Consider the following 26,594-nt stretch of genomic DNA (forward strand, 5'->3'; position numbering starts at 1 on the left):
GCAAGATAAAAAGGCATATATGCATGCCAAATATTTATGATATTGTAGAAGATTAAGATGATTGAGCTATTCCTTTTTTTGGAAGGAGAAGAAATCCTAGATTACATGGGAGAAGATTGATGTTTTTCTTTTCAATCTAATAGTGTGTCTGACTTTTCTTTCTTTCCTTCTACTTACCAATCCATCTAGCTAGTCTTTATATACATCTTTTGTGTGCCAGACATTGTTGTACTATAGGCTAGATGCACGTAATTTGATAGAGATGCTAAATTAAAAAATTAATTGATGTTTGTTTTTGGTAGGTATATATACTTAGTAAGCTATTGTTGTTGTTTACCATTGAGTCAGAACTGAATGATAGCTGACCCTCTGATAGGTTTTCAGAGGCAATAAATCATGCAGGAGGAGATTGCCCATCCTTCCCCTGAAGAGAGGCTGGTAGCCTCTAACTGTGTGTATTCGGGATTGCAACACAACTTCTTGCCACTAGGCCAATACACTCTACCTGGAGTGCTCAAGAGAACTAAGCCTGCATGTTGTTGTAGTTGTTGTGGCGTAGAGTCCGAGCTGAATCATAGCTTACCCTCCAGCAGATATTCAGAGGCAGTAAATCACGCAGGGGGAGATTGCTTATCTTTCTCCTGAGGAGCACCTGGTGGATTAGAACCGCATGCCTTGGGGTTGACAGTGCAGCTTACCACCAGAGCTGCCAAAGTGTTAATTTTTCTCCTGAAAAATATTTCTCCCCACTTGTTGAGAAGTAGAATATGGAAAACTAAAATGAGATTTTTTTTTTAGTAGATGTGATGGGCATAGAGTATGAGGGTTGGAGAAGATGTGGGGTGTAGAGTTACCTTGCCGAAGACCATTTGGCCTTTATTCTCAGTTAACTTGAGACTGAGTCTGAATAATCAGGTCAAGAGAGATGTCCTGAGAACTGTTGCTGACTAAGCCTCACAGGGCATGATTTAATCTACATGGCCAAATGGTGAGACTGATAAGAGGCCCAAGGACAGTGGTTCATTGGTGGCCACTTGTTGACCAAGCCTTATTTGGCATGATGTGATTTATCATGGCCTTGTGTTGAGGGTGGAAAAAGCCCTTAGATTCAGTTGCAGCTTCCTGGTTGGTGACTGTGTGTATTCCTTTTTGGGACATGAGAACTTGTGACACTTACCAGACCTCCTTCTCTGCACTTCTTTGTATCCCTTTTAGTTATAATAGAACTGTCGTTAGTATGGTATGCTCTCTGAATTCTGTGAATTGTCCCAGTGAAATAATGAACTTACAAGGCCAATGAGAGCCTGTTTAGCAGTCTGAAAGAAAGTGCCCTTTCCAATGCATGAGCTCTGACAGGGTTCTGGGTGCCTGAGGCCGAGAAAGAGAGTGATGTGTGAGTTCTGGTGGTGAGAATGATGTGGGAAGCTGAGGACTGGATCTGTTTCTACTCCTTGGGAATCATGTTGGTCCTTATGTAGTCTGAAGGTGGGTATCACCACTATGACCTTCACTAGGATGGTAGACAGTATATGGGGAGGGGAGAGGGAGAGGAAGATAGAAGCAGTAAAATATAGACTGAATTATCATGGAGTTTTGAATTGCCCAAGGAGCTTTTCCTTAGTCTAATAATGGGAAGACCATGATAGATTTTTGTCAAAGAAGTAAAATGAGATCATTTACTTGTGGTTTTGATGATAGAGTAGTTCACATTCTAGGATTTTATTAAAATTAATATGTAAGTGTTTGTAGTAGGTGAATGGAATATAACTCTTTTGTTTATTACAGCTCCCCAAATAGCTGGACAAAACTTTAAAAAAAATTTATTAGCCCTTTTATTCTCTGTAATCATTAACATGTAAATGTGACTCCCATAGAATGTGCTAGGGAGTTTTGGAATGGCTAAGTCTGAAATTTTCCCTACATACTAGGACTGGGCAAACACTTGAAGGTAGAAACCACAGGCCTGAAACTTACTTATTAGTTGTAATAGCATTTGGGCATGTGTATGAAATCCACAAAATATTATGTTGGTTTGAAATCAGGAAGGAAAGAGGTGTCATTTCCCTCATCCTTGGCTGAGGGGTGCCTTATGTTTCTCTGAAGTACGGAAGTTTACTGCTGGGTGACCTTTCCTGGCCTCGTCCTGAGCACCAGCAAGTAGACATCAAACTCTGCCACATCACACCAAAATCTCCAGGGAGAACATCCAGCTGTATTGTGGGAAATCTGGCAAGCTGTGGCAGATGTAGACTGAGACCAGTGTCAAACTGACAGCCTGACTGCAGGCCCAGGAACTTGCAGCCCTAATTGCCCCTCTTTCTTCTCATCAAGTGGTTACAGTGAATCCTTGGCCATACCACATAGCTCTTTTACTTCCTTTCTTTATAGACAGCTTGCCATAATAGAAAGAATAGTGACTGAGAGGCAGAAAACCATGAGCATTTAGTCCTGAGGTGGCGGTTATGATGGCTGTCTTTGTTGTCTCATGATCCATGTGTAACAAATCCCACATCTGAAAGGGTTTAACACACATTTATTCTTTGCTAATATAGGAGATTAAAACAAGCATGGAAGCAGGAGTGGCATCCACTTCCGAAATAACGTGCCTCTAGAAATCTGTGAACATGGAGAAATGATGAAAGTTATACAAGTGCTCAGGTCTTTCATTCATAGCGTCACTATGAGTAATTTATGACTCGACTGCAGTTAATAACAACAATAATATAGGAGACTAGCAGTCTAAACTCAGGGCTCTGGTTCTAGAGGAAGGCTTTGTCTCTTTCTTGACACTGGAAGGTGTCTTTTTGTCTCCCTGTTGACTCTGAAGAAGGTTTTTCTCCTTTTGAAATCTGTGGGCTCAGTACCCATTGGCTAGCTCCATGTGTCTTGGCCTTTCCCTGTTTTGAGGAGCCTCTCTGCACAGGCTCCTGCGGCGAAAGGTTGAATATGGTTGCTGGCTCTTTTCTCTTGGTGGCTATTGGTCCCTCTGTCTCTGCTTGCCTCTCATTTCATTTATCTCTTCTAAGATAAAAAAATGTGCAGGTCACACCACAGGGCTACTCCCCTTACATCGGGAATAGAACCCTGACAGGATTAGGAGTGTTACCTCTCACTCTTAATCCTATTACAGCTGATTGATTTATCAGATTGTGAGGGATTGTTGCATAACTTCCGCATTATAACATCACACTCAGAATACAAGAGTCATGGCCCAGCTAAGTAAATAGTCTCTCACTCAATGCTGTCCAGTGGGAGCGAGATAGCTGACCCTCCAGTGGGGTTACAGAGGTTGTAAATCACCTGGAAGGAGATTACCCATCTTTCTCCCTTGAGGCCACTGGGGGATGTGAATTGCTAACCTTTGGGTTAGCAGTATAACGCCCTAGGGACTATTTTGAGGGATAAAAGTGAATTTATGACAGTGGGTAAGCGGCCTTCTCTCTCTTAGATTTTATTTCGTTCCTTTATCTGTAAAATGAGAGAGTTGGATGCAATGATCTCTAAACTCCCTTCCAGTTCTTGGGGATTATTTGTAAGTGCCAGCCAGATTTTTGGCTTTGCTTTAAGAGCTTATGTGAAAAACTGACTGTTGGCATGATGTTTGAGGAGGTGCTGGTAAATGCAATTAATCCTGCAGGCTGCTTCTTGAGTTTACATTGATATTCAGTACTCATTTGAAATGGATGGTTGGCACTGTGCTTAGATATGGGAAGCTTGCAATAATCTCTGTATTGAAATCTGATAATGTGTATCTTTCCTGAGGGGTTTGGTGAGATTTCCATCAACAACAGGCCTCTTCTCCTCCTCTTTAAATTTTTATTTTACCCTTTGTGTCTCTTCTTTCCTTTTTAACACTCAGCTTCTCCATTTATTTTCATCATGACATGTCTAGAATTTTGAAGAAGTTTTGAAGAAACAGATGTCAAGATTGTGATACTGTATTCTCTGTTAAAATGTGTCTCTTAATACAGAAATATTCACCACTTCAAAGCACTCACAAGGACAAAACCAGCCATGTGTCAGAGGAAGTACTGAAGACAGCATGGGCTTGTCTTACATGCCAGTTACAGCCCTGAGAATCTGTGTAAAGTAATTATTCTTGTATTGATCATTTCTCCATTGATTTTTCTTTTCTAAATTTGGAAATGCACTCCCTCCCAAAAAAATCTTTTTGACAAAAACCCTTATTAAAGATAAAAATGAAGAATTACAGTTCCTACATTGAAGAGAATTTGGTACCTAATTTCATATGTTCTCCGGGCATTTTATTGTTGGTAGAATTAATAGTGTGCGTTAATGAGATGTACATCTTAATTAAATTTTTCATATATAGTTTTTTATTGTATGTACTGTCATTTCAGAACAGACTTCACAGCTGACCTGTTGTTGGGTTTTCAGTCAGTAAATCATATGGGAGGAGATTGTCTGTCTTTCTGTCATAGAGCATCTGGTGGGATTGAACTGTGTGCCTTTAAATTGACAGTGCAGGTTCTTACCACTACTTCCTTTTGCATATGTTAAGTGTTGTTCAATATTTGTATAAGTCTCAGTCTTCAAAGAAGAGGATCTGGGAAACAAAGAACCTTTATCTTTAGAGTAGTCACATAATTTTTGTGAGCGTATGATGTAGGTGTATTTTCCAAGACAAGTCTTTAATAATGAAGCTGTTCCTGTTTTAAATGTAGAATTAGTCATCTTGGAAGGAACATTGATGAATATAAAAACATGTGTAATAAGGCAATTTTTTTTCTAACTATTAGTTTTCTCATTTGTAAAATATGGATAAATACTAAGGCTTCCTGTTTTACTTTAACAGGATTATTAGAAACATTAAATATTCAACTACCTGTTCACCTGATTATAACCACATCATATATTGTCCTTTTTAAAATATTCTGACTTTCTCTTGGTCCTGTTGATTCTTATGTATCTAATTTATTTTTCAGAATATAAATTAGATCCTATCATCACCCTGTTTTAAATCTGCCTAATGAGTGCTCTCTGTCTTGGTATAATACTCAACTCTACACGATCATCATTGAGGTCTATTCTCATTAGTCCCTGTCAGTCTCTGTCAACTCCTTCCTTATATTGCTACCATCACCCTGGCCTTGAAAATCCCAAGCATGTGCCCTGCAAAGGACCCCTACACTTGCCTTTATCTATAATGTTCTGACCTTAGACCTTTGTCTGCCTGATTCCTTCTAATGTCACCTCCTCAAAAAAGACTTTCTTTTTTATACCTTGTTATACCCAGCTTCCAGTCACCTTTTAGCCCCCTTTTTTTGCTGTTAATGGAAATGACCCCATTCATTTATATATATATTCTTGTTTATTTTTCTCTTGTCTAGACTATTTTCCCTGCTAGGGAAATGCAAATTTCCTGCCAGGGACATTGCCATATTCCTTGCTGTGATTAAAAGGTAACAAAATAGTTAATGGAGGGTTAAAAATTTAAAAAATCGCCTTTCCATTGATACAGCTCTGTGTTTGTCAATATAAAACTGTGCTCTGTAGGATTCTCAATGGCTATTTTTTTTAGAAGTGGGTCACATTATAATTTAGTATGCCAAATTTATTAATTTTAGAGTGAATATTCTTTAAATGACAGAGTACTGAACAACTTTGAATTGCTGTGATGCTGAATACTGTTCCATAGTCGTGTCAAATATAATGGTTACCCATTATGTACAATGTTTGGATGAGCTTTCTGATTGATTCATGCTGGGAAGCAGGAATGAGTGGCATCCCCTTCCTAAGCTAGATGCCTCTGGAAACTCTACAAGCTCTATAAACTCTATAAATGTACAGAAATGATGTTAGTTATAGAACAGAGTTCAGATCTTTTGTGCAAAGCTTACTCTGAGTCATATTCGACTCGATGACACTTAACCTCTGCTAAATGAGAACTAGTACTGTTCTGTCTGTAGGAACACTCTTCCACTTTGCACATCACTCTTTGATAATGTGCTGTATGAAGTAATCTGGGTTTGCTGTGATGCTGAACCTTGTGCCATTGGGGTATCAAACACCATAATGGTTTCCCAATGTGGACAGTGTTTGGTGGAGCTCCCAGTTGTAAGACAGATTTGGAAGCAGGAGTGGCATCCACTTTCTAAACCAAATGCCTTTGGAAACTCTATGAACTTGGAGAAATCACAGTAGTTATGGAAAAGCATTAGGTCTTTTGTTCATAGAGTCACTATGAGTTGTGCTCAACTTGATTGCAATCAACAACAAGAACAGATCACATGTGTTTCTTTTGAGACATCTATGGGTGTACTACAACCTTCAATCTTTTGGATCATGCAGGGGCTCCTACAAAAGGATCGTTTCAAACTCTTAACTCACTATTGTCCAGTTGTTTATGACTCCGACTCATTGTGGCCCTCTGTTAGGTTTGAGGCAGTGAATCGTGATGGGAGGCGTCTACCCGTCTTTCTTCCAAGAAGTTACCAGTGAAATTGAGCATCTGGAGTCTCTTGACTATCAGATTAGCTGAGAAACTGGCTGTGGCTTATGCCACCAAAGGCTGAGGCAGAGTTCTAAGACTTCCTCCTCTGGCAAGCCCCTTAACCTATAAACTGTTGAATTAGGCAAGTCTGATGTAGAGAGGTGTCCAAGAAAAGATACTAGGGGGCTGGAATGGCATAGACAGCCCCTGTAATAATTCTAACTCAGTATTTGAACACTGAGTATCATCTTAGAACAGCATATGGTACAAGACAAACAATACTCTAAACCCATTCTAGCCAATTTACACTCACAACTGTAGGACAGTGTAGAACTGCCCTGTAGAATTTTCAAGGCTATAACTCTTTATGGAAGAAACAGCATCTTTCTCCCATAGAGTAGCTGGTGGATTCGGATTGCTGACTTTTCAATTATATAATACTTACCCACTGCACCACCAGAGTTTCCTATGAAATGAGTGAATGAAGGAATGGAAAAATAGAAAAGAGGCAAGGTCATGTGTGAGGGAGGATGCGGCAAATGTCAAGTGGTGTTTTCTTTATTATCAGGATATTTCTGACAGTGACTGAGACAGCCATGGTCTTTAAAGATTCAGAGTCAAAGCAAAGATCACAGACCAAGGATAATACCTGGTGTAAAAGTGTAAATCCCTGCTGTGCTTTTGTGTGTGACACCTTGTGCCAAAGAGTCAGGGCTTTAATCTAGTCTCTCCATCAGGTTATGACTTCAAGTGAACCGTAGGAGCTTTTGTGTCTCTATTTCCTTATCTGAAAATGGAGAAGAGCCTTTTATACTTTATTTCATAGGCCTGTGATTCAGATCAAGACTGATTAAATTCAGTACAGAACACCATGCTCAGGGGAAGTCCTAAAGTGGATGATCCTAAAGCTGATGTAGACTGGGAGACCACAGTGATAATTAACAGACGACAGACATCCCTTTCAGACACTTTCAACCTGGTACAGTGTCTTTTACTGCATAAACAGTGATGTGTGGTCCTTGAGCTGAAGGCCTCTGCTTTCAAGGAGAAATCAATTTAACTGGAAAGATGTTTCCCTTCCTGAGTAGTACTTAGTGTGGTTTTAGAGTTAGGACAGTTAATATTAACAAAGCATCCAGGATACTTCCGTATGAGTTTGAACAAATGGCTTTGAAACATTTCCTGTTGCCTTACTGGTACCTGGGTGTGCTGCCGTATTGTTTTCAGCTCAGGAGTCAGTAACAGAGGGGCCAAGAAGAGATTGGATGAGACCACAAAGGACTGAGGAGTTAGAGAACAGTTAGAAAATGAAATTCCGAGATAAGGAGAAGTAAGTAAAAACTTTTTTAAATATATGGAAGAATCTTAAATAGAAATGGTGACTATTTGGTCCCCCCGTGTTAGCTCCTTGAACTGCTAAATGAGTGGTCTGCATTTTTTGAACCTGAAACCAGTTTGAACCAGATGTTAGGTCTGAATGGGGAATCATTAGACTGACTTTCTAATCTACTGTGTATCTGTCATTTATGTTTGAAGACTGCATTTAGTATTTTAGTAGTAACAAAACTCAAATTCATTGCTGTCAAGTTGGAACTGACTCATGGTTGACCCTGTGTGCATTTGCTAGGCTGTATGTGTATTAATAGGAGGAGATTGCCCATCTGTCTCCCAAGGAGCAGCTGATGATTTCATACCACCTGCCCTTGGCTTGGCAGCATACATCCTTACACACTAGGCTACCAGAGCTCCCTCAATAATAGATACTAATGTGTGTATGTGAGTGTAGACAGGAAAACAGGAAGGTCAACCATGGAGGAGTGAGGAAACATCGAGGACAGCTGACTCTAGTAATTCAAAATCAAGTTGGGAATATCAAACAAAAGGAAGTGATAAGCATTTTTGTTTTCATGGAGGTGGAGGAGGACATTGAGAAATGGTACTTTTTAAATAATTAATTTGAAGGATCAGGAACTCTGGTGTCCTAAAGGGTGAGGCGTTGGGTCGCCAATGCACAGGCAAGCAGTTGGAATTTATCAGCTACTCCGTGGGAGACAGATGGGCAGTCTCCTTCCATGTGATGAATAGCCTCTGAAAACACACTGGAGGGGCCGTGCTGAATTCAGTTCCAACTTGTCTGCAAAGAGTTGTTGAATTTGAAGGATTGCACAATGATAAGGTGGAAAGGTGGGGTTCCCCCCCCTTTCAATTTCTCCCTTTTATAGTTTGATAGACCAGAATGCTTTTGAAATTTTGCCAGTTTTAAAATTTAACAAATGACACAAACTACATTATAGAAAAAACATAATTCTTCTAGAATTAAATCTCTCTGAGCCTGAACTGTGTACTGAGATGTAATTGCAATGTGGAGCTCAGAATGTTTGTGGCTGGTGTCACCAGCTGATCCATACATAGAAGGATGTAGCCCTCTGCTTAGGGTCACTAGGAGATGGAATAAATGACAGGGAGCAGCTTTCGTCTTGGTTTTTGTGACCCTCTTTCCACTGTGCTTACAAGTGTTTTGCTGCTTAATTGGTCAAATAATGCCATTGTTTGTTTAACATTTTAGATTCTTTTAAACAATTTTTAATGTTGTGCCTTTCAACATTATGAAACTTTTATGGATTTTTTGATTTTTATCCTTTGATTGTCAAAATGAGATACATAGATTTTTAAGAATTCAGCAGAATTTTGTATGATACTTGGAATGTATACTTCAGCTAATTTTCACTAAATTTTGGTATTATGTTGATTCTTTGCTTTCATACCCATTTTCAGAATGGACAAAAATATGAACATTTCTGAAATGTGAAGGTGAAAGATAATATTTTTTTAACATTTACCATCTATTTCTTGTGTTGATTGGAATCCATCAATCCATTATTGATGGAATATATTTTATTCCACTGGTCTTATTTACAGATTCATGAACTTTTTGATTCCTTTGCTTTTAAAACATGGTTTCCTGTATTTCAGCCATTTAAAAGTTGAAAAGAGCATACCCATCACTTTCCTTTAAAAAAGTCTGTTTCTTGTGTCTAATTTGGAATAACATTATATATTGACCTTTAGAAATCATACCTATTAGTCTAACTTTTCTTTAAGAAACTTTCTCATTACTGTCAAAGTTGAATGGACTCATCAGTGACCCTCCAGGGTTTTTCGAGAGGTTGTAAATAGCACAGAAGATGCCCATCTTACCTCTCCCGGCCGCTGGTGGATTTAATCATCTGAGAAGCCCAGTCCTTGGGTGAGCAGTACGGCTTCCTGTGTAGGAGACTAGGAAGTCTATATCTTACATTTTATGGACTCATCAAAATGCTCCATGAGTAAGTAAGTACTTTTGCACACTTGAATACAAAGATGGTGAATTAAAACTGCTGGTATGGAATATGGAACACGTGCCAGCTAAATAAACAGAACTACATTCAAAATGATATGATTTAAAAGTGATAGGTTGTAGAGGGCTCTGTGTGTGTGTTTAACTCATTAAAAATTAATAAACCAAGCCATGATTTTCTTATGTGCACTCAGCATATTAGCTTTGCTAATCCCTTAAAGAGCAATTCATCAGCAAATTGCAGTTTCACACTACTTTAACTTATTATTCACAGACAGATAGATTAAACAAATGTTATTTAAAATTCAGGTAATATTTCCAAGAAATTGTTCATTGTGAATGCTAAAAGCATTTACTCTAAATATTGATCAAAAAGTAATATAATGGATATCAGCTAGCAGTGTTCTGTCATCCTTCTTTGTAGCTGTTGGTAAATCTGATGCTGTTTGCTTCAGGCCATAGAAATTTGGAGCGGAAGGGAGGAGTGGTACATGGCTGGGGCAGGGCAAGTTCCTGTTTGCAGTTCCTTCCTATTCTAATTTGATGGGCAAGGACACTATAGTAATATTGCCTGTAAGTGGCCCAGACAGTCTATTAGTTTTGTAGACTTACATTTCTGGTGACTGTAAAGCAGGCCAGACTACCTACACTCACACAGCATTTTCCCATTTGGTATCTCTGAGTTTAGAGATTCTGTGTCTTCTGGATATGGTTAAAAAAAAAAGATATTGTTTCTTAGTCAACTCTTCACAAAATTAATTTAGTATGAATTGATGAAAAAAAAATCAGTGTGCTTTTCATTTGTGGAGAATTTACCTAAATTAAGAGAAAAAAATCTTTACTTTTTTTCCCTCTTTTTTTCATTCTCCTTATTAGTTGGAATAGACTCAATAGCAACTAACAAAAAAATTCTTCTTTTGGCATCCTAATTACAGACTTTCTTGTTACCTTAAATGGAGTGTGTGTGTGTGTGTGTGTATATGTGTGTTGGGGTTGGGGGGTTATGGATGCGTTATGTATGCTTATAGCAGTCTATTACATATTTTTCATTCTTTTTAAAAATTTTATTTTAATAATTTTAATGAACATTTAGAGATTTTGAATTTCCATTCATTCATTGTTGCACTTTTCTCCCTGGTATTTTTCATTCTTATTAGATTGGTGTGACATATCCCTTCATCGTGAAAAAGCTTGTCTATTTTGTTTATATGTTGAAGTGCAGAAAATGCTTTTTGAATTCTTGATCTTTTATTATTTATTTACTTCTTTATCTCTCATTAAGCCAAGGCTCTTGTCTTGTCTCCCACAATATGCCAGCATCTAGTACAGTGTCTGGCACATCCTAAAAGCTCAAGAAATTATTTAGAGGTGAATGACTGAGTGTTTGCTAGGTAATCACCCGTCCCTCACTCATTGCCATCACATCGTCACTTGCTCAGTGCCGAGTTGGAACTGAGGCACAGCTGACCCACCAGGAGTTGTTCAGATGCTGTGAAGGAGATTGCTCGTTTTTGTCTCTTGGAATGGCCAGTGAATTTGACCTGCTTGCCTTTAGGTTGTCAGTGCAACTCTTAAATCTCTAGCCCTCAAGAGTAAATCTTAATAGGTTATTTCTCCAGTTCTTGGAAGTTCAATATGGAGTAATTTAAAAACTAAGACATGTTGACCAGACTGTGACTTAGAGTGTGCTTGCTATGCCTGCTGGGAGAGCATTTCTGGCCTGGAGCCTCATGCAGTTTGTACCCAAATGCAGGCCATTCCTGTTCAATTTTATATAAGTATCTGGTCAAGAATAGCCTTATGTTTAGATTTACTCCAAATGCAGGGCTAGTCTTCCTGACCAACAAGATCTTTATTAGCATAAACACAGAAGTGTCTAGGTTTTACACCATGATGAGCTTATTTTGCTGCCTAAGCATAAGTACCCCTGATTCCCACCTGGGTAAAATTAAATATTGAATGCATTTAATTGTGTTTATTTTATTTTACTTTAAAAATAAACAAATGTTAATAAAAAATGGTTTTGCAGAACCACTGAAGTATCTCCACAGGAAACTCCCTTTGAAAACTTTCCCAGGCCTGCCTTGTCATTTTACAGAGGAGTAATCTGCATCCAGAAAGCCCTAGAGTCAAATCGTTAGTGAAAACGTATAGAACTGGAGTTCTTCCTCTTTGTAGGATAACTGAACAGTGTTAGTCTTAGAATACTTGGGTTGGTGGTAAAGAATTGTGCTGCCAACACAAAGGTACATGGTTTGAATCCACCAGCTGCTCCGTGGGAGAAGGATGGACAATTCCTTCCCTTATAATTTTCTGCCTTTGAAAATCCCACTGGAGAGTCAGTTATGGGTTGGCTCTGACTTACATAGCAACAAAACACCCAAAAGAAACTAAGGTGGCCTCAGAGTTTTAATTCTGACTGCTGGGGCAAAGGCCACCAAAACTTTTGTGTATGCACTAGGTTCAGTGATAGTTCTCACATTTGGTTTTGTTGATGTTTGTAGATGTCTTAAGAATAAGTCTATGTGTAGCAGATAAGAACAGAACAGGAGAACTTAGGAATGGCAGAGAGTGTGGTGAATCTCAGGACAAAGTTTTCAAGCTTTTTTCAGCACAGTCCACACTAAGAATTATATTTTCTGTTGCACCATAGTACACATTACAAAATACACACTGTTCACAGGTATATAATTGAAACAAAAGATTCAGGAAGCAATTATCACCTTACAATGTGTAAGGCATAGTGGCATTTTATATTCTGTTCTATTTATTGACCTTGTTGTTTTATTCTGTTCTATCTAAACAATTGTTATGACCCATTAAATGACTTTCAAGACTCACAAGTAGATTGTAACCAGCACTTCGCAAAACCCATCTGTTGGCGAATCTTCATTGTGTCCAGGTTTATGTATTTTTTGAAGGCATCAATTTTGGCTTGAATTTTTTAGAAAAAGTTTTTTAACTGGTTGTTTGGCCCATCTGGGGGAGCTGACAATTAAAAATTCAAGGAAAACCAGAAGTGTTCTCAGCTCCTCAGAGGCTCCTCTCTAAATATCAAGATGTGCACCTGGCTTCCAGATGGTTTTTATTTGCTTGGTAATTGATTCTTCAGAAAAGCTGAAAGGAATATAATTTGTCTTGTCTTGCTTCACTTTCACTTGACTCACGACCTCATACTCCTTCCACTTTTTCTTTGTTCAAAACATCCAGAATATACATTTACTTCAGTTGGGGAAATCTCAGACTGTGTGGAGCATAGCTGCGGTCAGCTCTGTGGACAGCCCCGAGGACATGCCCATGGGGAGCTAGTACTGTGCAGTCTTAGAGGTCTCTTAGGTTATTGTTGCTGTTGTGCAATAAATTTGGAATCCACTCATAGCTGATTCCTCAGTGGGTTTTCAGAGCCCACAAACTGCACAGAAGGAGGCTGCCCATCTTTCTCCTAGTAGATTCGAATTGTATGCCGTTTGCTTGGTAGCAGAATTCCTTACCACTAGGCTAGGCTATCAGAGCTCCCTCTCTTAGGTTAGAACCTCTCAAACTCAGTTTCTAACTTTGTTCTGAAAATTTATGTAATGCCCTATTAAATAACTTTTCTCTTCACAATGTGGATTTATGGATGGGTTTATTATTTGCTTATTTTTGTTATATTATTTTAGTCTTTTAAAACATTTTTAAATTGTACAATTTTAATCTATGTAAACATTTCAAGAAATTGTTTTCTATTTGATAATGTAAAATTTCATACGTGATTTTGTGGCAGAGCACAGGCCTTTCAGGTTTAAAACACGTTTCAACACGTTCTACTGAAGTTACTGTGTGTTCATATATATCTGAAACTTTTAGTGTCCAACATATTGTTGTTACAGATAGTTTATATTCTTGTGAATGCTGGGTGCTCATGTTAAGGCCTTTTGGTTCTTGGGTCTCTAACTTGCTCTTTCTAGATGCTTCTCCTCCTCAACCTTGCTTTTCGGTACTCTCTTCCCTTCATCACACGTGCCTTCGAGAGCCCCAATGACACCTCTGAACGTTTTCATCAAGAAAAACCAAGCTTTGAAGATATGAAGACCTAAAGCCAGGAAGGCAGTTAGACAGCAAGTAATGTCTAACAAGAGTAAATAAATAATAATTATGTGCCGTTGAGTTGCTGACCCTCCGCTGGGTTTTCAGAGGCAGTAAATTGCAGAGGAGGAGATTGTCCGTCTTTCTTTTCTGGAGTAGCTGGTGGATTTAAACTGCATACCTTTGAAGTGGTAGTGCAATTCTTTACCACTAAACAACCAGAGCTCCTTAAATAAATAGTAGGGCTGGGAAGATGTAACCTCAGCCTAAAATAAATATTTAGGGTTGCTGTGGTACCTCATAGAATTATTTAATAGGAGAGTAGCATTTGTGGTTCATTAAGCGATGAGTGTTTTCCATGGGAAGATACACATACTCCAGAGAGAATCACACTTAAATCCTTTTGTGAGAAAGTGTGTGAACCATTTGTGGGTCTGCTTTGTGTAACCTTGATGACTTGATAGCTAAGTCTGGCTTTGGGGAAAAGTCTTAAAATATGATTTTAAAAATCACCCCCTTCTTTTCTTTCTTTTTCCTCTTTGTGTTTATTTGTTTTACTGTCTGACCCCGGACAAGACTTGATTGCAGCTTTTCTCACTGTTTTATGCATATATTTGTGAGGAGCATGTATGACACAGTGGTTGGGTGATCAGCCGCTCGATGAAATATTGGTGGTTCAAACCCACCAGTTTCTCTGTGGGAGAAAGATGGGAAAATTTGTTTCCATATAGATTTACATCTTTGGAATCTTTAGGGAGCTGGTTCTGTCCTGCCTTGCACACTTATTGTGGGTTGACATCACTAGATGACAGAGGATTTAGTTTTGGGTTTGATGCATATGTATAAGCACATATATGCAGGCTTTTACTAACATGACCCCTTGAGGGCAGGATGTCTCTTACTCATATTATGTTCCCAGTGCTAAGCATAGAATCTGGCACAGCTGTTTTAATGAATAAAAGAATAAATGAGATAGGAGACGACCCTGGAGGGAATGTAGACTCCTGAACCAGCGTTGTTAGGTTGTTAGTGTGTAACAAATGACACAGTACTGTCTGCATCAGCCTGGGGCTTTGTAGATAGATTCTATGCGTGAGGTTTACTCATCACCACCTCTATTAAACTCAAGTCCTGCCCTTCACCACCATCACCAGTGTTAACTGCCAAGCTTTTGCTTTCAGAAGCAATACCTTGTTAAAAACATGGAAATGTCTATTTTGTGCAAAGAATTTAGGGAAACGCTGTAATCCTCCTACCAGTAACAGCATTGCAGAATATTTTCTGTATATGAAGTGGAGGGAATGTATATATAGTTTCTAATATTGTGAATTTATGTTATTTCCTTTGCTCCTTTTGCAAATGACTGAAATTTTGAGAAAATTCTCAGTCTGCAAATAAGTTGTACTTTTGACAGCAAGTTACTTGTTCTCCCAGGGGCAAAATTTTTATATTCTTTTTTTGGTAAATAGCTCTGAAGTTCAGTGGAAATTAATGAAAAATTACATTCAGATTTTTAAATCTGAAATTGTCACATTTTAAAAGAGCTTATAAAATAATTTTATTTTACTGTCTCCAAGTCAGATACATGAATTTTTTTTTTGTAAAAGCCAAAACAGACATTTGTAAAATATTGTCGTATTGGACTATGCCATTGTTATAACACAGGTTTTTTTAAAAACAAGTTAGTACATATAGGTTTTATATGCATGTGTAGCTGTTATGTACTACTGAGTCAGAACCAAATAATTGGCAACTTTCCAGTGGGTTTTAAGAGGCTTAAATTGTATGATAGGTGATTGCCCATCTTTCTGCCATGAAACAGTTGATGGATTGAAAACTCATGCCTTTGGGTTGGCAGCTCAGCTCCTGACTATTAGGCCACCAGAACTCCCACAGCTCACTATATGTGTATGTTCTTGTTTTTGTTCACCATAGAGTTGAACTGGAATCATAGCTGACTCTCCAGCAGGTTTTTACAGGCAGTAAATTGCATGGGAGAAGATTCAGTAACTGATAAAATACTGTACTTCTGAATCCATGGAAGAGGAAATGAGATTGCTGATTGAAGATAAGGGCCATTAGGTTCTGTTTATTAACCACTTTTCAATTTTATTTATTTATTTCTTTTCTTGGTTGACTTAGAATTCAAGCACAGGTATTTCAGGATGAAATGAAGGTGAGAGAAAGGCCACTCAGGTTTAGTGGTCTACTCCAGCAATCCAGAGAGTAATTTCTCTGCTGAAGAATTCTCTGGTGGATCTGTATTCAGTGACTCTTTATAGAGTTATGAAAGTGGTGGGAGAAAGGTTCTCTCCCCACCTGCCCATTTGCCGCTGCCTTCCGCTTGTTACAGAGGCAAAACTGCGAGGGACAAGAACCTCCATGTCATGGCATTCCAGTCCTCTGCCTCAGCAGCACCTACCTTACATACAGTTCAAGTAAACGCCATTGTGGGAACAAACCCCCCCCCCCCACCCACCCCCACCCATCACACGTTGCTCGCTTGTTAAACTTTTTGCTTTTCTATCACTCCATTTCTAGTTTCTTTGTAACTGTCATTCTTCATCATTCTTTCTTCTCTTTTTTGGATCTTCCCTCCCTTTTTGTTTACTCTCTCATCCATCTTTCTTCCTCAGTGAATTAGGATACAGAAAAGCAGTGTGTATTAATTAGAAGTTTCTTTGTTGCATGCAGTAGAAATTGGCTCTGACTCACATGGAAAAGGATTATTTGGACAGATAGAAGGATCAGCTAGGGATGGGAAACAGGGACTTAAGGGCAGTTTATTCACAATAATGCTTTCATGATGTAATAACGCCTTTGTATTCTTTATGTCATCCTGCTTGAGATTGATGTTTTTGTATTCTTTATGTCATCCTGCTTGAGATTGATGTTTTTGAGGGAGGTAGTCTTAGTCCACTTCAGAGGAGAACTGAGTTGCGGATGTTGGGCAGACAAAAGCCACCCATATGACAGGCAGTTTTCAATATTCAGTATATTGAAAGAGGTTTTATGTTCATGCTATGTTGTAGAATGGTTTTAAACAGAAATTTTAAAGAAAAAAACCACATGAATTTATCCATAAATCTCTCTTCTCTCTCTCTCTCTGTCTATCTTATCTATCTGACTCTGGTAGCTTAGAGGTAAGAAGTTTTACTGCCAACTCAAAGGCACACAATTTGAATTCATCAGCTTTTCTGCAAGAGAAAGAGAGGGAACCTCGTTTGATGTGACTTTCTGCCTCTTAAAATGTTTTTGGAGGGTCAGCTATGAGTCCATTCCAACTGGACAGTACATAATAGCACGCGCGCGCGCGCACACACACACACACACACACACACACACACACACACACACGATTTGAATCACCAGAGAGGGGCCACATTTGAGTTAGCAGTGCAATTCCTTGCCGACTGTGCTATCAGGGCTCCCTTGTATGTATGTGTACACATTACATGTGGGCTCTGGTGGCTTTAGTGGAAAGGAGTTGTGCTGCCAACCCAAGGGCCTGCGGTTTGAAGCTACCAGCTGCTCCACAGGAGCAATCTCCTTCTGTACAATTTCCCACTGGAAAACCTAGTAGAGGATCAGCTGTGAGTGGTTCTCACTCGACAGTACATAACAACAACAACTATATAAAAGCATGTGTGTATAAGTTTTTTTCTTCTAAGATTTGCCCGCCTCACTTTAGAGGTTAAGCCAGTTAGAAATAGTTGTCTGTTTCCTATTACTCAAAAATAATTTTATATGTATAACAAAATATAAAAAACAATAATAAAAGATGGCAAAAGGACAAAACTCAAGCAAGTAAAAAAGGAGAGAGAAAAGGAAAAAGATGAAAAAGTGTTTAAAAAAATGAAGCTTTGAAGTTATGAACCCATTTCCTGAAAGTTCAGTTAAAAAGGGGGAAATGCCAGGTTGCTAGAGCTTGTCACCATTTCATTAAAACTTTCTTCTAAATGTGAATAGATTTTCTTTCTTCCCTCTTGTTCTGGTTCATTCATTTCTTCTTTGAACAGATAATTATTGAGCACCATCTTGGACCACTTTCCAAGTGCTAATGATAAAATGACATATACATTTCTGCCCTTATGGAGTTTATATTCTGATGGAGGAGACAAAAAAAGATAATAAAAAAGTTAAGCAATAAGGACTCTGCTAAGAATGAAACTACAGTTTCATTGTGTCAGTGACTGGCTGCCTGCTTGGGAGATTCAAAGAGGTTCTCTGTAAAGTAATCAGGATCAGGAGTGTTCTAGAAAAGTACAGACCTTAACATGGAAATGGGTGGCCCTTTTGTCATGAAGCTGTACTGTAAGCCTGAAGGCCCGTGGTTTGAGGCCACCAGCTGCTCTGCAAGAGAAGGATGGGCAGTCTCCTGTACAATTGTTGTTGTTGTTTGGTGCCGTCGAGTCGTAGACGACTCATAGTGACCCTAAGAACGAATGGCCTGAGCACTGTTCGTACATAGAGTTTCTGGAGGCAAGCCAGTTTTGGAAGTGGATGCCGCTCTTGCTTCCAGTCCTGTACAATTAGCTGCCTCTAAAAACCTGCCAGAGGGTCATCTATGGGTCAGTTCCAACTCTACGCTACACAACAACAACATGGCTGAGGAACCATGAGCAAGCCCATCATGAAACCTGATGAGAGAGCAACTATCAGTTAAACCTAAGGACATAAGATTTCTTTAAGCTTCTGTGCATACTTTATGCATTTATCCTTCCTAGTTATATAGGGATAACACTTTTTTTTAAAAATTTAGGTTGCTTATTTTCATTTCAATGAACATCTACAGAGATTTTGGGATTCCATTCATTCATTGTTGCACCCTTCTCCCTGCACAAACCCCTTCCCTCTCCCCCCCCCTTTGCTCCTCTCCTTGAAAAGCAAAAGAAAAACTCCCTCATTGGTACACAATCCCCCCCGCACCTCCCTAAACCCCACCCCCTACCCCCAAATATAATCCACTCTGCAACCCTCATACTCCTACGATAAAAATAATGCCCTAAAATATAATACTTTTAGACTATTCTCTCCCCCATAGACATCAATGCCGTAAACATATTTCATCCAGTTTTTCTCAGTCTGGGGGTAAGACTGAGAAAAACGGGATAACACTTTTAACAGTGGTTCTCACTCGTAATTATGGATTAGAATTACTCATGAACCAGAGACCTCATGTCTAGTGAATTAGAATTTCATGGGAAGAAATGATATTATCTACATGTTAAAATAACTTTAAAGTTTTTTGGGGTTGTTTCTCCCCCAGAATAGTTTTTGTGAAAAGAGCAAGCCAGTGTGGGGGTGACTAAATCTCACTTCCTCAAACACTGTAAAGGGAAACAGTCCCCATCAACAATATACCCAGTTCAAAACTAATTCCAGCGACATCAGGCGTGGCCTTCCATGCTCCTGCACCAACTTGTACTAATTCTGTCACCAAACCTTATTGCTCTGCTGAGTCCCAAACCATCAGGTTATGATTCAGGTTGGCAGCAGGATACAATTTCTCTATCAGGACTGCCTCTGAAGTATGCTCGTAGGCCCTGCAGCCTTCTGTTTTGTGACGTTAGTCCAGAGTTACAAATCTGTCTTAGGTATGCCAATTGTGGCATCTTCCCATCGACCCTCCAGCAAGCTTGGGCAAAGGTCCCTGGTTCTGGTTCCATGGGGCAGCACTCCCAAAATAATTTCTGTCTTACATGGGGTCCCTGGTCTTCTGCTGCTCCTATGGACCCAGTGAGAGTGGTGCAGGTATCTTTGGCCGTGAGGACACACACTACACTCTTTGCTTTTTCTTTCCTGATGGTGATATTCCCAAATTCTGTTTGTGAATCCATTCAGTTTAATGGCGAGACAAGTCAATCCCCTTGTGGATAGATTAGCTTACCCTGTTCGTATGATCCTGCTCATCCATGTGGCAAAGTCGAAGTTAATGGCTAGGAAAGCCATTTTGAACAATAAACCCTTGACAACACAGTATTTGAAGTTTGGATTTGAAATAATAATACACAAGGAATTACTCTGACACTATTAGGTCAGAAACATGTCTGCCTTGTTCATAGTGCTGAACAGCGTTATGTTTTTGAGCCATTAGTGGATGTTGAATAAATAAATGAATCACATATGTGTTGAGCTGTGGTAAATTCTCTGCTTATTCAATTTCCTTTTTTCTTCTCTTTCCTCCTTTTCCTTACCACTTCAATGCACATTTTGCTGCTGGTCAAGGATGGGGGAGTGAAGTTGCTGAGCAGGAGTGAGGACTTATTATTTTCTAGGAGTGGTGGGCCCATCATTTTACTTATAGTAGTTAGTCAGAGGGGACAGTAAATCTCAATTGTTGCTGAGAAAGTATATAAATGATCAACCTTCAATAGGGTTGAGAAAGAAATACTTTTAACATGAAGATACTTTTCACCACAATGAGGTACTATATTTCTCCAGTAACAGTGGTAAAGTTTAACAGGGCAGCAAGTAATAAATGTTGGAGTGGATGTGGCAGAAAACGAACTCTTCTACATTGTTGGTGGGATTGTAAAATGGTACAACCGTTCTGGAAGGCAGTTTGGCACCTTCTCAAAAAACTGAACATAGAAATTCCATATGACGCAGCTATTCCACTACGTGGAATATATTGTTATTTTGTTGTTGATTGCTTTCGAGTTGAGCACACCTCATAGCTACTCCACGAACCAAAGGCCTGAAGTCTTTCTATAACTATTGACATTTATCAAAGTTCATAGAGTTTCCAGAGACATACCATGAGAAAATGAGAACTGAGGCACAAATGGAGACTTTTACTCCAATGTTCATAGCATTAGTATTCACCATTGCAAGAACATGGAAACAGCCCAGATGTCTAACCACAAACAAATGGATTGAGAAATTACAGTACATTAACACAACGGAATACTATGCAGCATGCAGGAGCAATAATTTTATAGATTATTACCTAACATGGGAGGATCTGGACAGCAGTATGCTAAGTGAACCAACTCAGTCCCACAAGGACAAATATTGTATAAATCCATTATTGTGGAATGAGTATAAGGATCCAAAATGGATAGGGGAGGGTGGAAGCAGAGGGATGAGGATGTGCAGGGGGAAGGGGGATTAATCATGGAATTGTATAGTTTGATGGGTGGGGGGGGTTGAGGGAAATTGGAAGAATCTGTTCTTAAAAACAATGTATTTGAATTTTGTAAATAAACTAGTATAAAAAAATTAAAAAAATCTATGTACATTTAAGAATAACTATATTATCTTTGTGAAAGGTGATCATGGGGCACAGATTTGAGCAGTTTGGGCTCATGCTCAGAGAAATTGTCACAGAATCCTTTTAACAAACACCTAATGAGTGTGCCGAGCTCTTGTTTCTCTTGCGTTCTCTAAGCAACAGCCCTTTTGTACATACTGGAAGAGAACAACCTGTTCCTTGTTTGTGTTCATTGTTGGTTTTCTATTCTTGAGTAAGTTCAAAGAACAGTGGCTTAGAAGTTACTGTGAGATTCTAGATTGGAGATTTAGTTCATGTGTTGCGGGGCTTCAATCTTAAAATCTGGATAATATCTCACCTATAAGCCTATTAAAATATGAAAAAAAGAATAGATGAGTATATTTGAAAAGATTAAAAAAATACCTGGGGTGCATGTTCCAGGGATTTTTTTTAATTTTAAATTTTTTTTATTATACTAGTTTATTTACAAAATTTGAATACATTATTTTCCAGATCAGATTCTTCCAATTTCCCTCATGTTCCCACCCATCAAATTGTACAGCCTCATGATTAGTGTTCTAGTATTTAAAGTTGACACATTGGGTTGGTTGTGTAATATAAATCCTTCCCTTTGCTGGAAACATCATAAGCTTCTGTGTCAGAGGGGTTCAAGTCATGCATTGCCTTACTGCCGTCTCACATTTCCATCCCTGGCTAGTTTGGCACATTTTCTTTGGTGTATGTGCAAAACGGTGTGTTTTGTTTGTTTGTTTGTTTGTTTTTTTTTACTTTCTCTTTAAGTGCATCGAGAAAATCTGTCTTCCCCTTCTTCTATTTGCCCAGCTTCCCACCTCCTTAGATTTAAGATCAATATTAATCATAAAGCCATTGTATTGAAGAAAGCTATGCATTATTTTGAAAAGGAGTTCTGCTTAAACTCGGACCTTTTAACCTAAAGGTTGGTGGTTTGAACCCACTTCAGCTGTTCTGTGGGAGAACAGCCTGGCCATCCACTTTGATCTGTAAAGATTAAAGCCTAAAAACCCTATAGGGAATTCTACTCTGTTATATGGGGCCACAATGTGAAAATGGCACCTACCAGTGGCATGCATTTTGAAATGCAATTACATAGAATAAAAACCAGCTAAAACATTTGAAATGATTCAAGGTTCACCTTAGAAACCACTATGAACATTTTCAGTGATTTCCTCAAGCTTTTCTAATCTTATCTTTTTTCAGGTCTTAGCATTGAGGGAAGATAATTCAAAAGGCTAATGAATTGACTTGTTTTATGTTTAAGTTTTGAAATACTGTTTTCCACTACATTTTGTTTTAGATGTAGTAAATTATTGAGAAGATAGAGTAGGTAGTCATCCTGGACTAGCCTAAAACCTAAAAAATCTAATGAGTTATTTCCCAAGTTATAGTACTAACCTTTCTGGATATAATTTTGGAAAAAAATTAATTTGCAAATTAAAGACTTTCTGTAATTGCTAGGAAGTATTAAGAGTTTAGACTCTCAGTCTTGGTTTATTACCATGAACCTAAGATTAGTCTCTTTATCATGTTGTTAAGTACCATCAGATCAGAACTGACCCGTAACTGACTTTCCAGTGGTTTTTTAGAGGCAGTTAGTCACTTGGGAGGAGATTGCCCATCCCTCTCCCATGGAGCAGCTGGTGGCCTCAAACCGCTTACCTTCGGGATGCATAGCTTCTTGCCACTAGGCCACCAGATTTCTCTCTCTATCATAAGTGGTGGAATTATAAATTGTGTCTTCTATGCTTGGTAAAATTTAGTCCTTGGAGTAAAGAATAGTAAAGAGTATTTCTGTTCCCTCACCCTTTATTTGAAAAAAGGAAGCTCACAGGTTTTATGAAATGAAACTAATACTACATGTAGAAATGAACAAGGAAACTGAGCACTAAAAGCCAAAGCCATTCCGTTTGAGACCTTGTACTGTTGAAGTGACCTTCTGGAGTGAATCTGTTTTTGTGTTTTATACAGAGGTGGCCTTTTATGATGCATGATAGATGATATATGGGATTATGTTCACTTATGTGCTCTCACAGAACAGCCTTGTGCTTGGTTTGTGTGGGACTAGGCTCGTGTTTTCTTGAGACCATTTTCTTCCTCTCGCCTTTGATGGGCCCTTTAGACTTTTGTGTGCTGAGAACATTGGCACTTAGTGTTTCCTTGGCTTGTTTAATATGGGGCTGGGCTAGTTCAATGACATGTATCCAGCTCAGTGATGTCTGCTTTGGAAAATGAGCTCTCTTCAGGCAGGACACGGCCGTGTTAGTGAGACAGGGCTAGCAAGAGATGCCTGTTTGCCCTGGTGTCAATGTCAGTTCTGAAAGGACATCTTTTCTGGCTTATTATGAGCATTCTGGTTCCCATCAAGTTAAATGGGAAACTATAATATGACCAATATTGTCTAATGTTTTCCTAAATGGCTCGTCAAAGACCTCCCACGAGATTTACTCTTAATTACACCCACAAAAGAGAAGGAGAGGATATTTTCATTCTGAATTAATTCTCCAACAAATAGAATAAAATTCACTGTTTGTTTACCGTCTATTAGCTCTCAATTTAAAATTTCATTGTCAAGAGATGTCAGAACCATTTGTAGATCTTATCCTAAAGATAGGCTACCCACTTATTTAATATTTTTAGCAAGAAATAAGTAGCGGAGATACTTGACATCAAATTCTGTCTTACCTTTGTGACTGAACTCGATTCCCTATTTGTTAAACGGATGAATCATATTTTAGGTGATGCAGCCCTCCTATTCTGTGACTTTTAAAGGAGTTAATCTGCAAGAAGAATGATTTGCTTTCTTTTACAATATGTTCAGACGAAGACTATACATTTATTCTTGTTTTAATTAGACACCTTAGCCCAGTAGCTTTAAAATAGCTTGGCTGAAATACATGTTACTTTAAAGAAACAATTGTATTTGTGGTTGTAATCAGACTAATCAATGTAATCTGTAAGTATCTGTGTAACATTGAAGATTTCTATTTCCTTTTAAAAAATTATTTCTGTTTCCTTAAGCAATTAGAGCAAGCGTAGATTCATTTGTACAATTGAAAAATGTATGCCTTTTCCCTATTTTTAAAAACTTTGATGCTAAATACAGCAGATACTGTTTTCTCAGACACAGGCTATAATGGGAGGAAATGATTAAGAAGAAAATGTTACTAAAAATAATTAAATGAAACGTTTTGTTTGTGCTCACAGATGACAATGAAGACTTAATGTAAGTCTTCAGGAAAAAACAGTTTATTAAAATTAAGTGTCCTGACATTTAAGAAGTCTGAGAACCAAGCCTCAGGAGCCAAAGCAGGGACTTTAAGAGTTTTGTGTTTCTGTTATTCGTAGAAATTCTCACTCACGGTGGGTTTTTATAGATGTTTGTACCCTGGAATTTGTGGTTTTTTCTTTGTAAAGGAATTTCTAATTGCTTTCCTCTCCTAAAAACACCCCAAGCCTAGTAATCGTATTCTTTTACCCATGAGAAATTCAGATGAGGGAAAAAAAATTAAGAATAGTACTTGCAACATCAGCTGTGCTCTGTTTACTTGTGTTAGGAGGGCAACCCTGACCACAGAGACCTTTTGACAGTCTGATAATGGATTAGATCAAGGAGGGCCAACGGCATTTACTTTATAGCTGCTGGCATTCGTAGACTCTTTGAAGAGGCAGAACTAGGAGTAGAAGCAATGTCTTTAAAAGGAGAGAGTTGAACTAAGTGGTTTGATATATTTTGATGCTGGTATGTGGCAATCATGAGGGAAGTTTACAACCTGTGGGTGGTGGTTTGGATGCATAGGGAATCTTCAGGGATAAAGGTGTGCGAAATAATAAGAGTGTGGCTCTACATTCACATGAATACAGATGGTAAAAGGGCAAACAATTATCTTGGAGCAAATTCTGGTCTGCTTTTTGGGGTTTCAGACTGTAGAAAACTTACATGGTAGAAAAAGAGTTCTGAGCATTTTGCCAAATGAGTGACCCTGCACTGGGTTTCCAAGGCTCTAAGTCTTTATGCGAAGAGACTACTCGTTTTTTCTCCTGAGAGGCAGCTGGTGAAATTGAACTACTAACCTTCCTGTTAGCAGCCCCGTCCATTATCTACAATGTCACCTGGGCTACTTTGCATATATTGTTAATTTGTTAAATAAAGAAACCAAAGCAAAGAGAGGTAATATATTTATTACTGCTTATATATGAGTTTTTATTTGTGCCTAGACAATTTGTCTTTGATCTTCTGTTACCCCACCACTATATTCTGTTGCTTAACTCTCAGAATAAATCTGTGACTGTGTCCCAGTATTATCACACAAAATACTTTTTTCATCCTACCTTTCAGTAGTTGTCATTTATTGAGTGTATTCTAATACTCAGTCATGGTACTGAGTCTTGAAGATGTAGAAGAGAGAGGAATCATGCTTTCATTTGACTTGGATGAGGAGAGAGACTAAATCAATGTCAGAAGTCTGAGAACAAACCAAGGGTCAGAAAGAAACAGAGCCTGAAGAGCGTAAAACAGAAGCTTGATACCTCAGGCTGCCAAAGAAAGCCCCCTGGAGGTGTTGAGATCTGAGATGTCCTGGGTGTCTCCTTCAGGCTGGCCTTTCAGAGACCCTTCCCTGGGCCCCTTCAGAGCTCTCGCTGTCCCTGAGGTTTCAGGCTCCACCTGTGCCCCTGTCTGTGTTCCGTTCCTGTGCAGACCATGAAGTAATGCACGTGGACTGAAGCACAGACATCCTTGCTGACTGATGTTCTGTTCCATCTTTTGCTTCCTGCCTTTTGTGAGGTGTTGGGAGTGGCGGAGTGGCGCTTCAGCACAGACACGGGAAGTGGAAGAGTGACTCAGATAATGTGCCTGAACTCTGTACACACTCTCCCCACCCCAAGCCAAGATACATGATTTCAAAGAGTTTTTGTTTTTTTAAATCTGTCTAGTACTTTGTCTTGAGCACATTCTCAGGGACTCACTCTCTCTAGTTTGGTGATCTGTCCCTTACCGCCAGCCTCCGAAGGTTCATTTCTCCAGTTCCCCCTGGCATTGGCACTAATGCTGCAGTGCCACTATTTAAAAATCTCATTTGCTAATTATTAATTAAGTTGAACTAGCCTCTAGTGGGGTGAATGCCCTCCTACTACTTGCTTGAGTATACAGCAGTTCTCTAAACTGAACATCTGTGTGCTAACAAGTCTTACAGAACTTAGGATGGTGCAGGATACTTGATCCCTGTACTCAGAGAGCGTTCAAATTCAGTGCGGAGGAAAACGATCACAGCAGGGCCGTGAGGGCCCGTTGAGAAGTGGTTCTGAGTCCCTCCTATGTGAACGATATTGCCTGTCTCCAACATGGCACTGTGTGACCTTGGGAGTCTGATTCTCAGCGTTCCATGTGCAAAATGAGAATTGTAGTGGAAGCTTCTTGAGGTGATTGTGAGGGTTAGCCAAGTTGTATGTTTTATTGTTGTTGTTATGTGCCGTCGAGTCATTTG

At 38.9% G+C, this 26,594-nt stretch overlaps 1 protein-coding gene across 2 annotated transcripts in view; it reads left to right on the forward strand.

Moving 5' to 3' along the window:
* Positions 1–26,594, forward strand: part of CDC14A (cell division cycle 14A) — a 223,504-nt gene that overhangs the window by 59,235 nt on the left and 137,675 nt on the right. The gene's annotated exons all lie outside the window — the stretch shown is intronic.

Source organism: Elephantulus edwardii, unplaced genomic scaffold, assembly GCF_000299155.1.
Source record: "Elephantulus edwardii isolate Elephantulus edwardi_28Jun2011 unplaced genomic scaffold, EleEdw1.0 scaffold00020, whole genome shotgun sequence".
NCBI classification, from domain to species: domain Eukaryota; kingdom Metazoa; phylum Chordata; class Mammalia; order Macroscelidea; family Macroscelididae; genus Elephantulus; species Elephantulus edwardii.